This window comes from Physeter macrocephalus, chromosome 9 (assembly GCF_002837175.3).
Source record: "Physeter macrocephalus isolate SW-GA chromosome 9, ASM283717v5, whole genome shotgun sequence".
Lineage (NCBI taxonomy): Eukaryota > Metazoa > Chordata > Mammalia > Artiodactyla > Physeteridae > Physeter > Physeter macrocephalus.
Window position 1 is genome coordinate 85,847,213 of NC_041222.1, and position 12,056 is coordinate 85,859,268.

The window sequence follows — 12,056 nt, forward strand, 5'->3', positions numbered from 1 at the left end:
CGCGTCCGGAGCCTGTGCTCCGCAACGGGAGAGGCCACAACAGTGAGAGGCCCGCGTACCGCAAAAAACAAAACAAAACAAAACAAAAAAAAGATTACCAAAAGACTTGGTGTTAAGCTCCCCCTTAATTCTTGTGATTCAGGTGAGGGAGGGAGGATGCTGTGTTGAAGCGTGAGCCCTCCCACCCGCCGCCACCACCACGCGACACCTGTGCCCCCTGGCCTGGGATGTCGTCGCCACCTACTGGGCCCTCCTGAGTGGGAACCACAGGTGGGACTGGGACGAACAGGGGTCTCTCGACTTTCACACCTGCTTCAGCAGCTGGCTCCTCCTTTCTCATTTTGGCGGCTCCTGGCTGAAATGCATGGAATAGTCCCAGGTGCCCTGGAAGGAGTCTATTCAACTCACACCTTCTTGCGAGGGAGGGGTTCCCCTAGAAATGGGATACAAGGCAGAGCTCTGCTCTTTGTGGGACTGTGGGCAGCTTGGAGGTCCTGGGCAGCAGGAGGCAAGGTGGCCTCTGCTCTCTCTGGGGCTGGGTAGGTGCAGGCACCTGAGGCCGTACGCCTCCTCGGGGCCCTGCCCTGCCATGCCCCTGCCAGAATGTCTCCATGAACGGCTTCCTCTCGACCTGGCCACGTGGAAGAACTTCCAGCAAGGAGGGGTGAGCCGTCCCTCCACCTAGCGGTAGGTGGGGTTTCCCATCTTCCCACCTGAAATGTGTCCTGCATCCAGGCTTGTGGTGGAGACCTCCTGGGCAGAGGCTGAGGTAGGGGCCTCATGACCCTCGTTTGATAGTCCAGGGGCAGCTGAGATGCTGTGGGAGGCAGGGGGTAGGAGGGCGGGAAGGCGAGCAGGAGCCTGGGGGCCCGAGGCCTGGGGCGGAGGGCACAGAGGGAAGTAGGAGAGAAGGCTGGCCGCAGAGGGAGGGTGAGGGAGAGCAAATGGGGGAGGGGGTGGGAGGAGGGGAGGATGGAGGAGGGCGGGGAGAGGAGGGGAAGGAGATAATTGTGCAGAAACATGTTGAAACACATCAATGTTGCACCACGAGGGGGAGTACCTGTCAGAGTCCTGGACAAAGTGAGAGATTGAACTGCGTGGATTTCTGAACAGTTCTTGGCCTTAGGATGAAGAATTGACTCCCCAGTTCTTTTCCTTTATGCTTATTTCCGCTCTACATGGCTTTTCCTCACACTTGCACGGCTTACTGCAGCCTCGAGGTCTGAGTTATAGTTTAAAGTAAGAGTCAGCCTGAACACAGTCCCTGTGACAATACTGCGTTGTTTCTGAGGAGAATGGTTTTGGCTCTGAAAGTGCAGGGGACCCAGCCGCTGCCTGCGTATGAGGAAGAGGGCTGGCTGCCTGCTCAGCGCCACGTGGGTCTGAGGCCACACCTTGTGTCCCGCGGTGAAGCTGTCATCTCCTGCTCGAGGATGGGGTGTGCAGGCGAGCCCGGGGGGCATCGTGTGGTGCGGGGGCTCCAGGCCGGGTGTGGTGGGCGAAACTTTTGCGGCTTCCCACCCCCGAGAGCCCACAAGACCAGCTGGTGTGGGAGTGTCTGTGGTGCTTCCCTAGGCAGGGGAACAGACACTCTACAAGGACATTGGGGAGGTCTCTTTGTGTGAGGCCTCGAGGAGAACGCGGGGCCTGAGGGGACCCCGGTGACCCTGAGTACAGGGCTGGCTGCTGCATAGGCGGCTGCTGTCAGAGCCTTGGGCCGTCCCCAGTATGGCCACCACTGCCCATCCAGTCCCCACGGGGCTCTGAGTTCAGCCTTGCCTTCACAACTGAGGTGGAAGGTGGGAAATTTGTAAGGCATCACTTAAAACAGCTAAGAATTTGGGAACTGATCGCTCCGAAGGAAAGTTAGGGGCGGAATAGTCCCTAGAAACGTCCTGAGAATGCAAAGGGCAGGAGTTTTTAATTTATAAGGGGAAACGGATTCAGTTACAATGAAAGTAACTGGACACAGGGTATGGAGCCGTCTTGGCTAAGGGAAGGTGTCCCGGACCCCGGTGGACCAGGAGAGCCTGGCACAGCACGTCTCTGGTGTGTGGCTCCCCTTGCTGGGGGGTTGGGGGTGGTGGTGTCTGAAGTGCCCATGGCCCTGCCCAAGGTCTTTGTAGGAGGAAGGTGTGAATTTGAAAAATGTGGGTACACATGATGCAAAAAGAGAAATGGACCTCTATTGACCATGATTTGGTCATGAAAGTTATTTATTAATTATAGGAAATTTAGAAGTTACAAAAAAGGACAGAGGGCTTCCCTGGTGGCGCAGTGGTTAAGAATCCACCTGTCAATGCAGGGATCGTGGGTTCGAGATCCCACATGCCACGGAACAAATAAGCCCGTGTGCCACAACTATTGAAGCCCACATGCCTAGAGCCCGTGCTCTGCAACAAGAGAAGCCACCGCAATGAGAAGCCCAGGCACCGCAAACGAAGAGTAGCCCCCGCCCGCCGCAACTAGAGAAAGCCATGCACAGCAACAAAGAACCAAAGCAGCCAAAAGTAAATTAAAAAAAAAAAAAAAATTAAAAAAAAAAAAAAAGGACAGAAAGAGAATAGAAATAACCTGCAGTCCCACCACTGGCCAGCACATCAGTGCGGTTCCTTTCTCCTGGCTTCCAGGTGTGGTAGTCTGGAGGCAGACCCGAGGATGTTGCAGGGCTGGCCTGTGACGTGTCCACACTGCCCCCTCGCGGTCCCTGCGCTGGCAGCCATCTCCACCGTCAGAGTGGCACACACAGAGAGCATCTCTTAACTTCTTCAGTGCCAGGAGCCAGCCCGGAGGGTCAGCCTCAGAACCTGGAATGCATGGAGGGACCCTAGAGTCTAGGGCTTTAAGGGGACCTCCTCAGGGAGCTCCAGAGAGGTGAGTTGCATCCAGCTTGTCGGGGCAGCAGAGGACAGTGGTGGACGGGGCAGAGGGCCCGCCTACACAGAGCCAGGCCCTGCAGGTGGTGGGTGGGCAATCCAAGTCCATGTCATGCTGACAGTCATTTCAGGGCGGGGACCAAAGACTGAATTTCTTGCTATGTATGTGTGTTGGGGGCGGTGCTTTCAGAACATCAACGTTTGGGCATATTGGCAAATGTGACACATTTGTCCCTGTCAGAAGGCAAAGCTGGGGGATACACACAGGTGGTCTCTGTCCCTTCCTATTACCACCCCACTGATGCTGCCTTTCCATAGCCCAGCACTCCGATGCCTCGGGGTGTCAGCTGGCCTTTCTTCGCTTTTCTTCAGTAGATAAAATGCAGCTAAACATGGCTCCCCGCCTCCCCCTCTTCCTTTCTCTCCTGCCCTCCTCCTCCTCTTACACCCCCCTCCTCTTCTCCTATCTTCTTTTTTCTTCTTGTTAAATTTTTTTTTCTTCTTGTTAAATTTTGAAGAGATTTTATTTTAAAAATTTAAAACTTTTTATTTTGAAATGACTTTGGACACTTAAAGTTGCAAAAATAGCACAGAGACTTCCCATCTGTTCCCCTAGTGTTAGCATCTTGCATAGTTATGTGATGATGGTCAAACCAGGGACTTCGCCTCAATGCAGCACTGTGAACAAGTCCATCAACCTCATTCAAATTTCATCCATGGCTCTGCTGATGTCTTTTTCTGGGCCAGGACCCAGCCCAGTCTCACATGTTACATTTAGCTGTCAAGTGTCCTTGGTCTTTTTTAGTCCAGAATGTTCCTCTGCCTTTCTTGTCTTTCACGACCTTCAGACTTTTGAAGAGTAATGGCGAGAGTTTGTCACACGTCACTCAATTTGGGCTTGCCTGATGTTTCCTCACAATTCAATTTAGGTCATGCCCTTTCGGCAAGAATACAATATGCGACAGTATCTCCTTCAGTGCACCGTATCATGAGCCCCATGACGTCAGTGTCCCATCACTGGTGGTGCCAACTTGGATCACCTGTTCAGGTGAGCCTGCCAGGTTTCTCCTCTGGGAGGTGATCTTCCCCTTTGTAATTAGTGCGAGTCTCAACACTGGCCTTTGAATGCACTGACTTTCACCGTCTGACAGTTTAGTCTTCCAGGCCCACCATTGCCCACCCCTTCTGGAGGACCTTCTGTCTTCAGGCCCTGCAGGGAAGGGCAGACGGCAACTGGAACAGCGCGGAAGTGGGGAGGCCTGCGCAGGAGGGGGCTTGTCCTCAGTTCCTAATCAATGAGCTCCAAAATGGGGGGCAGGTGCGGTTAAAGACAATCAAAGCAAATAGTACCACTCTTTTCTTTTTTTTACTTAATAGTGAGTGTGGGTGATTTTAAATGAGGGAACTCTCCTATTAATCCATTTATTTGCAAATGCCTTGTTTCCAGATCAATAAAAGCATATTTTGAATGGACTTTATTCCACAGAGCACCTGGTGACATATAAGATTTTCTCTACAGTTGGGAAGGTTCTATTTTTTAGAGGTGATGCCATCTTGTCATGGGCAAGATGACAAGAGTTGTGGCTGGTGTCAGTGAACGTGAGCCTGTGGCGTTTGGCATATGTCCTTACAGGAGGCCCTGATTTCTTTTCCTGTTAATCCCTTCTTCTCAGAGTTCCCTCTCAGTTCTCACTCACTGGTTCTGTCATCCCACACCTAGATTCTGGAAGAATATTTGAGTTGCAGAGAGTTTTGCTCTTTGCTACTCTGTAGCCACATCTTTCTAAAGAGAAAGAGACTTTTTTGGGGGAAGGGGAAGATTAAATTGCTCATTAAAAGAGCAGTTTAAGTGAGGGAATTGCACTGTTAGCTTTTGCTGCATGACAAGCATCCCAAAATTTAGAGGCATAAAACAACAACCCATTTTCTTCTGCTTACAAGTCTAAGAGCCTGTTAGGCCAACTCAGCGGTCTCTTCTGGACTTTTCCATGCATCTGTGGTCAGAGGGCAGGTGGGCATCCGGGCACCTTGGTTCTGCTCCTTGTGGACATTAATCCCCTAGCAGGCTCACTTGGGCTCGTTCCCATGGAAATCTGGGGATGCCAAGCGGATGCAGCTCGGTTCAAGTCTCTGCTTGCATCACATTTGCTGTCTTTCCACTGGTGGCTCTGTGCAAAGTCAATGTGGAAGAAGGCTGCCTGAGGGTGTGAACACAGGGAGACAAAAATTATCAGCCATGTTTGCAAGCCGTCTCCCATGAGTGAGACGTGAACATCGCTGTTTATATGGCATTAAGCACCAAATTGTTAATAAAATAATGAGAAAGCAATTCCCTCTTCATTTTATTATGCGTATGTTACACAGCTCTGTCCTTTCTCAGATGTGTGCATGTTGCAGATAAAGACACAACCCAACACATCCACAAAGATTTCCACTGAGAAGCTAGTTCCTTAAGTTTTTGGAGCCAGACACACCACTTAAAACCTAGATGGAGCTGAAATTCTGTCATTGTCCTGGAAAGCTGGTCAATTCTGTGCAATTATGCTAGATGATTTTTTTCCTGAGACGTTATATTAACATCCTTTGGGATCCAAGCAAATACCTTATGGTCATATGGACAGTTTTCTCCGGGAACCACGTTCACTCTCATGGCTGGGAGTTTCACTTCCTGGGTTTTTGTTGCATAGTTTCCCTGAACACGTCCCAGTCTTGTGCACAAATGAGGTGGCAGCAGCAGCAGCAACAGCACGTTACAGACAAATTCACCTCTCTCTCAGGTGTCCAGAAATACTAGGAGAAAATATTTCCCCGCCTTGATTAGAAAAGTAAAAAAGTAACTAAAGTCAAGACATTTCATTTTGAATCAATATCATGATTGATATCCAACTTTTCCAGGTGTCTGCATCAGCTCCCACCTTCCCCTCCCACGTGGGTTTTGTGCCTGTCTCCAAGGGTTTGCCTTCACCCACCTTTGGAGGCCCTGCCCTCTGGCCTCTGTAAATGTAATATATGCCTTTACCTGTAATTGCTGCCCTTCTCCTTTCTGCCCTTTCATGGGCAGGTTTTAGCTCGGTCATCATTAAGAATATTTATTTATTCAAATTAATAAATATTTATTGATGTAAAACATACTTGTGACTGAAATGATGAAACAGAACTGAAACTCTCAAAATGAAAATAATGGACCCCTTGACCACCGTCTCTGTACCTTAGCCCTGTTCTTCAGAGGTCAGTCGCTTTTAAACTTCTGTTTAGCTGTTTCTTCTGATCCTCACTTCCATGCTTCTAGACAATATGCTCATACTGTTATTTCTTGATTTGATCAATTTTAGGCATTTTTCGATGGGCTTTCTATAATCAGATTTTCTTCCATGTCTTCTCTGACTTCTTCCAGTACAGTTGGGTCAATAATCAATATTTACATGACTAGTATAGCTGTGTGAATATTGTTCATTGAGGCCCCAGGTGAACATTTCCTATTTTATGGAGTTTTTGTTTCTCCTGAAGTTTGTAATCACTTGTATAATTTTCTATTCACGTATTTTTATATTGTCCCCAAAGGTTTAATTTTTATCATTTGTTCTGCTTTTCCTCTACTAGTTTTGCCTTCCAAATACTTCTATAGCTCGCTAAATCTGGACTATTTGCTCTCTAGGACCGTGGCACATTTTTCAAACTGGAGCTTCCCCTTACGCTCCTGGGTTGGACCCACTGTTTCTTTGCTCCCCTGTCTTCCTAATTTTGCCAGAGATTATCTCCAGTAGCTCCTTAAGGAAGGTGCAAGAAAAGTCAATTTTGTGAATCGTTATATGAACGAAAATGTCTTTAGTCTATTTTTACTTATGACTGATATTTTGCTGAATTTATAATTCCAAGTTGAAGATAATTTTTCCTCAGAATTTTTAGGTAAAAAAATAATACTAATACAAGGTGACATAAGAACCTCATTGTGCAGTGTTATATGGAGGCTGTTCTACATAAGCCTTAACTCTAAAGTTATAGATTCATAGATGTTCTTAGTTCCACCCCCTTTATACAACCGATCACCTGATTGCTTCAATACTGAGCCGGAGCTTGGTGCTTCAGGATGGTTAGTCTTTACATGTTGAAGATCTCTTGCTAGATGATTTGTGCCTATCATGACATCTAGCACATCTTTGCCTTTATAAAAAACAGTATTTTGTCATTTTCTCAGCAGGTTTTTTTTTTCTGTTATTTTTGTTAAGAGATCCCCCTCTCTGTGATCATCCTTTCTCTCCTTTTAAATTAGAACGACTAGTCCATTTCTGAACAGATCTGAAGAATTTCAGCAGCTCATGTTTTTGTTCTCAGTTTTGCTGGCAGCCTGGTCAGGGATGGGTGCAGCATTGCTGCCAACAGCCCACGGTGACCCTGTTCATGGAGGGGCCAGGGGACAGGGGTGCATCTGGGTGAGGGCTGTGCACACCCTCCATGGAGCTGTGGTGGAGAGAGGAGCCCAGAGCCAGACAAGGAGAGCACAGGGCTGCACAGGAGGGTGGAGTGTAAGGAGGTTCTCCTGAGTGGGTCCTTCCTGCCCAGTGACTGAGTCTGGCCACCAGGCAGGTGTCGGCTCCCAATCCATTGCTGGAGGGAGAGATGGGGGAGAATAAAACTTGGTTTCTGTGATGGCATCAAACTAATTCCAATTTTGAATTTAAAAAATCCATGCTCTGGCCCCTGAAGCACAAAAGAATGGATTTAAAACCCAGGCAGAGAACAGCCTCTTCTATTACTAAAATAAACTGCAAGCTGATTTCTCCCTCAGACACTATTTGTCATGTCTTCTGCATGTCCCAGACAGACAAGCCTCTCACTGAAGCTTCTTGGGAGGAACCAGGGTCTCCCAGCTCACAGGTGAGGGCAGCCAGTCCTGGTCTCCTGGTCTTGGGTGTGCCTTTTTTGGTCCCTGCCCAGCAGGGGGTGCAGGTGATCCTCCTCGGGTGCATTCAGTGTCTGGAGCCAGAAGGAGGCCACATGTCTCACTGAGTGCCTCCCTGAGGGTCTCCAGTACTGGGAGCCGCTCCCTGCGACGTCTGTGCTCAATGTCAATGGGAGTGAAGTGTCTACAATAATTTTCCTGTGTGGATCCTGGGATGCTGTGCTGTTCCTTCCTTAGTGGCACCCCCTGGGGATAGAAGGGGGTCGGGTGGGGATGGGGGGAAGTGGAGAATGGAGGCAGGGGGGGATGGGGGACAGGTGGAGGCACTGTCTGCACTGTGAGGACCCACAGCCTGTGTGAGCCAAGCCAGGGAGGGTGACCCCGGCTCCCAAAGACAGGCAGCGGTCAGGGCTTTAGTAGAAAGTGGCAGGATGCTCTATGTGCCTTTACACACTTTCCTGAGGGTGATATAAAAGTGTGTGACCTGGTTGGGCAAGAAGTCATTCTTTTATCCAGCCATGCTGACTTCTTTAGAGGAACTTGGATAGCTTAGGGGCACCTGGGTCACACTCCCCTCCAAAAAGGGACGTTGCCACCAAACACCCCGGGGAGGGACGGGTTCTGGGAGTGAAGAGGGCTTCTCTGGCCCAGCATGGGGCTGAAGCCGGTAGTGGGGGAAGTCTCTGTGGCTTCACACAAAGAGCTGCAGGAAGGCAGCCTGTTCCATCCCTCGCCCGCCACTTAGGGAAGGAGGATTATAGTAATGGGTGTCCTTGTTACTAATACAAAGCTACTGCTATTACAATGAACCAACCAACAAACCACCCACCATTATAGAGCACCACTGTCTGCCAGGCAATTGATAAGCGTTTTACAAGCATCACTAATGTAACCTTCGTAACAGCCACGTGACACATGCCCCTCATTTCACAGACAGGACACTGAAGCTCAGAGAGGTTAAGTCACTCCTGCAGGGCCACATAGCAGAAGCGTCCGATTTCAGAGCCTTCTGCTGCAACCTCTATCGCAGGGTGGTAGCTGACCTGATCCATGCTTGCTGGGGTTCCTCGAGCTTGCGGTCAAGCATGATGAGTCATGGAGAGTGAAAGCCCTTCACTGCCTACGGTGACGTCTCCTCTGTCCCAGACATACTTTCTCTAGGACCTCATTTCTTTGCTTCTGCTACAGCTTAGGGACAAAGGCAAGTTCTTTGTTGAAAAGCTGTCAGATGTGGCCTTGCTCCTCCAAATGTTTGGTGTACCTGCAAAGTAAACATTCATTTTCTCCCTCCTTTGCTTCAGAAGCTGCCTTCTGTTTCTCTTACCCCACCACCCAGAGCAGCGATGGCCCTGTGCTTCAGCATGGGTGGAAACTTGCTTGGCCCCTTTCTCACTTGGGGCACATTTTACTGGCTTCCTTTCTCTTCTGGAACCCAGTATCTAGACCTCAGGATGGCCACAGTTTCTACTTTGAAGGCCAGTCTTCATTGAACCTTAGTGATTGCTGACAGCTCTGTGCTGAAGTGACCCTGAGACATGGTAGGATGGAGTTCTGGGTTCCGTTGTTAATGTCTGTCATGGTCAAAGGATGGGAGGTGGTGACAATTGTACTGATAGGCTATGGCCCTTTCTAAGAAGTGACAGGCTTCAGTGAGGTGTAGGAAAGTCGGTCATTCATCAAATTACAGCCATAGTGTCTTTGGAAATGATGGCCAAATGAGCCCCCACTGTCCGCTTTAATCATCTCTCCTGGACAAGTGTCATGGTGACAGGGAACCTGGTTTGCAACTGGCATGGAGCAGCAGCATCCATGCAAATATTGGGAAGTGAATTCCCATATGGTGACATCTTTGTTCCTGTGAAGACTATGCCCCTCAGTCCCAGGGGCACAGGGCACCTGGAGCAGCCCTTGCCCCAGCTTCATCATCACGGCCACATTGTTTCAACCACAAGTCCGGAGGTCAGGGCCGCGTCCTGGGAGCTCTGGCTCCTTTCTGCTTATTTCCCCCTCTTGAGAGCATTCTAGCTGCTCTGATTCCCCACCATTTTAGCGTCAAATATACAGAAACATTGAGAGTGAGCACCCAGACTCCTACCACTGGATTCTACAACAATATTGAACTTCTTTTTTTGTTTTTGTTTTTTGTTTTCCATATCTAGCCATCCATCTCCATATTGATCCACCTCATATTTTTAATTAATTAAACTCCATACTTTATTTGGATTTTAAAATTTTTAAATTGTGGCAAAATACACATAATATTAAACTTACCGTGTTAACTATTTTTAAGCGTGCAGTTTAGCGGCATTAAGTACGTTCACGTGGCTGTGCAACAACCGCAACGTCCGTCTCCGGAAATTTTTCATCTTCCCAAACTCAAACTCTTTCCCTATTAAACACTAAGTCCCCATTCCCTCTCCCCCTACTAAGCACTGTCTTACTTTCTGTGTCTATGACTTCACTACTCTAGGTCCCTCCTATGAGTCCCTCATATGAGTCCCTCATACACATACATGTCTTTTTGTGACTGGCGGATTTCACTCAGCATGACGTCCTCAAGGTTCATCCATGTTGTAGCATGTGACATGGTTTCCTTCCTTTTCAAGGCTGAATAATTTTCCATTGCATGTGTATACCACATTTTGTTATCCATCCCTCTGTCGATGAACACTTGGGTTGCTTCCATATCTTGGCTATTGTAAATAATGCTGCTATGAATATGGGTGTACAAATATCTTTTCAAGTCCCTGCTTTCCCTTCTTTGGGGTATGTACCTAGGAGTGGAATTTCTGTGATCCACCTCATTTTTTGAAGCATTTCAAAGAAAGTTACAGACATCCATTCACTCCACCAGAACACTTCATGATGCATACTTCTACTTTACACTTCTCTGTTTTTCTCCTTCACAAATCTTATCTAAACCATCCAATGAGTTTTGACAAATGCATACACCTGTACAACTCAAACACCACTGAAATATGGAACATCTCCATCACTCCAGAAAGTTCCCTCATGTCAGAATGTGTTTGTGTACGCACCGCAGGGAATTTTTTATTTAGACTGATTTCAGAAGATGAGAAAACCCAGATTTCTGATCAGATGATACAAAGGTAGAATTAAAGGCAGCTTTGATAGCTATTACATGTGCCTTGTCATCACAGTCCGCCAACTTTCACAAAATATCTTTCTCGTTCATTTTGTTGTGGGTTTAGTTTAGTGAAGGTACTAAACTCTATGCACTGTGTATGTATGGGTTGGGTTGAATGTGTGCTCCTCCCCCCAGACTCCTGGTACCTGAGAATGTGACCTTATTTGGAAATAGGGTCACTGCAAATGTAATTAGTTAAGATAAGATCATACTGGAGCAGGGTGAGGTCTAATCCAATATTAGTGGTGTTCTTAAAAGAAAACATTAGGACGCACTGGGGGAAGGCAGTCACATGAAGTCAGAGAGACCAGGATAAGGTGGCCGTGTGAAGACCGAGACAGATATTGAGGGATGTGGCTACAAGCCAAGGAAACAAGATGCTGGAAGAGGCAAGGAAGGATCCTCCCCTAGAGACTTCAGAGGGTGCACAACCCTGCTGACACCTTGATCTTGGACTTCTGGCCTCTAGAACTGTGAGAGTATAAATTGCTATTGTTTAAGCCACCAGGTTTGTGGTACTTTATTTCTGCAGCTATAGGAAACAAATACAATGACTGACCATGATGTGTTGAAACTAACCTCAGAGAGGACCCGAAAAGGGCTTTCTTGGTTTTTGTCCAACAGATGTGGAGGAGTTGTTACCTTTATGTTAAAAATAAAAAATAGAAACCTTGTGAGAATTCCACAGGTTGAGGAAGTCTAATCACAGCACTACAAATACAGTGGCTTAGCGGTATAATTCTATGTTAATTGACTCACTGTTGTCCAAATTCATCGGGTATTTATGTTCTTAGATATCTCCGTCCCCATGTCCTGAATTCCTGACTATGAGAGAACTTTTGTCCAAATGTAAAACCCCTGCAGATACTCAGAGTGTGTGGTCACACGCAGATGTGCCATGCTCTACTTTTGTTATTTTACTACTGACATCCTTCTGAATGGTCCATGTTATCTTATTACCTTTTCTTTAAAATCTTCAATAATAAATAAATGAGCAAGAGCTGGTAAAACGAGTCTTGTTTCTCTCTAGATTGCAGACTTCCTTGAACGGGGAGATAATACATTTTAACAAACCGCCCCCCCTTCTGCCTGCAGAAATTAGTGGAAAAGATGCCCAAAAGTATCACACAAA